This window comes from Dioscorea cayenensis, chromosome 8 (assembly GCF_009730915.1).
Source record: "Dioscorea cayenensis subsp. rotundata cultivar TDr96_F1 chromosome 8, TDr96_F1_v2_PseudoChromosome.rev07_lg8_w22 25.fasta, whole genome shotgun sequence".
In the NCBI taxonomy this organism is placed as follows: Eukaryota; Viridiplantae; Streptophyta; class Magnoliopsida; order Dioscoreales; family Dioscoreaceae; genus Dioscorea; species Dioscorea cayenensis.
In genome coordinates this window covers 19,202,596-19,205,607 of record NC_052478.1, presented here as the reverse complement: position 1 = coordinate 19,205,607, position 3,012 = coordinate 19,202,596, and the positions used below count along the sequence as shown (strand labels likewise).

General features: G+C 40.1%; 1 non-coding gene across 1 annotated transcript; it reads right to left on the bottom strand.

The window, feature by feature from the left end:
* Positions 1 to 2,622: 2,622 nt before the first annotated feature.
* LOC120268033 lies at positions 2,623 to 2,730 on the bottom strand. The gene has a single exon (XR_005538703.1). It is a non-coding gene; the product is annotated as a small nucleolar RNA R71 (small nucleolar RNA).
* Positions 2,731 to 3,012: the final 282 nt, after the last annotated feature.

Below are 3,012 nucleotides of genomic sequence, written 5' to 3'. Positions count from 1 at the left end.
GAACAAATGTGAAGACAGAAGTTGTGCTCAAAGACATGTGAGTGTGTACTAACCTCCATTGGGCTCAAGAGAATACATAGTTTGGAGGGGCAAAAAGGCAGTTACATTCAAGTGTTCCGATTTGCTGATAAGTGCTTGTGTATTAGTAATACAAAGTATTCTGTTCATACTTTGAGCATTACTTTTCTCATATTTTATCACTTAATCTTATGTATATATGTTTCTTTTGTGCATGTAGGGTTGTGGAGACAAGTATGGAAGAAAGGAACCAAAAGTAGATCGTGGATGCATTTTATTAATGAAATCCTGGAGGGAACAAACATGAAGACACAAGTTGTGCTCAAAGACATGTGAGTGTGTGCCAACCTCCATTGTGCTCAAGCGAATACAGAGTTTTGATGGGCACCAAGGCAGTCACACTCATGTGTTCCGACTTATGCAATACTAGAAAAATCTTCGTCAATGTGATTTTATTGAAGATGCAATGTGATCTACCGCATGAATGTATCCCCATTCATGTAGCCTTGATGAAAAGTGTGGATTCAGGAGTATTTTGGGGAAGTACTATAGCAGGGTACTATAGTAAAATTATTGTAGCAGTTACTGTTTACAGATCGCAAAAATTCAATTCCTGGAAATTCACACGGGCGTGTGGAAATTCCACACGCTCATGTGGATGCCTGATTCCAGCCCTATTTAAGCTGCGACTTATGACATTTTGAAGAAGATTTTTCTCATCTTTTCCCCAACTTTGGAGGCTCTCGCGGCTATGGTTTGAAGAAGATTTGGCAAGGTTCTTGGAGTGGTTCAATGGCCTTCAACACTGCGTTCCTTCGGAAGATAGTTATTGGTAGAGCTTTCGTTGGCATTGATTCGGCGAGGTGTGCCCTAGGCTTGATGAGGAAACCTTTGGAGAAAATGAGGCTACTCCACAAGACCATCGATACGGACTATGAGGGAGTTTTACTTATGGATTGCATGTTTTTACATTCGATTTCATTGTTGATTGTATCCTACTCCATGAAGAGCTAAACCCCTAATAGGTGCTTGGGCTTGTAAACCATAATATGATTTTGTTTCATTGATCTTTTACTATGTTTCTTTAATTCATGTTTTAATTGAGTTCCAACCTTGAATTCTTGTTGAATCAATTTTTCCTTAGAGTGGCACTAGGGTTGAGAATCTATCTTGGTTATCTTTGTTGATGAGTGACACACCATGAGGGTTAGACAAAGCTAGGTTGGAGAGGGTCGAGAGGGTGAGTCGAGAGATAGCGAAAAGTCCCCTTTCTCTTCCAGTGTCATTTATCCTACCTCCACGTTCTAAGAGTTCTTTGCAGTCATGATTGAGTGAAGTGCTAAGAGACAAACTCCGCTGGGGCTTAGTTGTACAAGCAACAGAGTGAAGCATTGAAGTAATCCTTAGTGCTGGGCTTAATTGTGACTAGGGGTCTTTCGCCTGAACCAAAGGGTTAGATCTATATAAGGGAATATGTTTATCACTTGGAGTCTCTAGAGCTTCTTACAACCCCACACAGTGTGAGGCGTCGAGAGTAATCCTTTCCGCTGGTGCATAGTATAGGATTAGTCACGGTTGACCTTAGGTTTGGGACCGTGTGTTTAACGATTTCCATGACTCATTAAACATCAGTTAGGGGATATAGTGAGTGGTCTTGCACTTGAAACAATAGTCTTAGGGAGAGCAATGTCCGGGTGGCCACCTTCTATCGATTGCCTCTCCTATCATTTCAATGCATCCCTTTCTTATTTCCTTTATTTTCATTTGCATTGATATTGTTCACACCACTCTTGAACCATCTTCACTATAGTTAAATGGAAATTCTTGTGTTTCTGAGCACTATTCCCTATGGATATGACTATACACTCAGTAGGGTACTTTATTACTTCGAGAACCCGTACACTTGCAGTACACACACATAAGGGGTGTGTCAAAGTTTTTGGTGCCATTGCCAAGGAATAGGTGTTTTGGAAGCATTTTGCACTTTGTTATTTTAGCTATTCATCACTTGTTCTATTTCATACTTTCTTATTTTTCCATTGTTCTGATTTGTTTCTTTTTCTTTAGTTGTAGCTCTAGGTTATGACCCGAGGAAATCCTTCGATATTGGTTGAAGGTGATCCTAACATTGGAAGAAGAATTCATAGAATGGGAAAAGAACCTGTACAAGAACAGTCTAATCAAGCTGAAATAGAAGTTGATGGGTCTGATAATATGACAGAATAGAATGAATAGCAGAGGACACTCTCAGATTATGCCAGAACCGTAGTTCTTGGCACGGAGTCTAATATTATGCCGCAACCAATTACGGCTCAGAATTTTGAGCTTAAGTCAGGCTTTATCCAAATGTTACATCAGTTAGCATAGTTTAATGGTTTGGCTGATGACGATCCAAACAATCACATTGAGAACTTCTTGGAAGTGTGCGACATGATCAAGATTAATGGTGTTACGGATGATGCCATTAAGTTGAGGGCCTTCCCATTTTTCTTGAAAGGGAGAGCGAAGCAATGGCTACACTCATTACCTAAAGCATCGATCACCACATGGGAGGAGATGGTAGAAGATTTTCTAGCCCAATATTTCCCTCATGGAAAGTTTGCGAAGCTTAGGAATGAAATATCCTCTTTTTGTGCAAACAGAATTGGAGTCTCTTTTTGAGACCTGGGATAGGTTCAAGGACCTCCTGCGGAAATGTCCTCAACATGGGTTCCCCAAGGGATGATTATTCAGACTTTTTATAGTGGGTTGAACCCAAGCACAAAGCAGTTACTTGATGTAGCTGATAAGTGCTTGTGCGATAAGATTGTGAAGTGTTTTTTCCTTATGATGAGCATTACTTTTATTGGGTTTTAACGCTAATATGTGTGTATTTATGTTACTTTCATGCAGATAGGGTTGTGAGGCCGAATATCAGAGAAAGAAGCCAGTGTGGATCATAAATGCACCATTTGGAGGAAATCTTGAGAAGGTTCAAACGCAAAGACATAATTC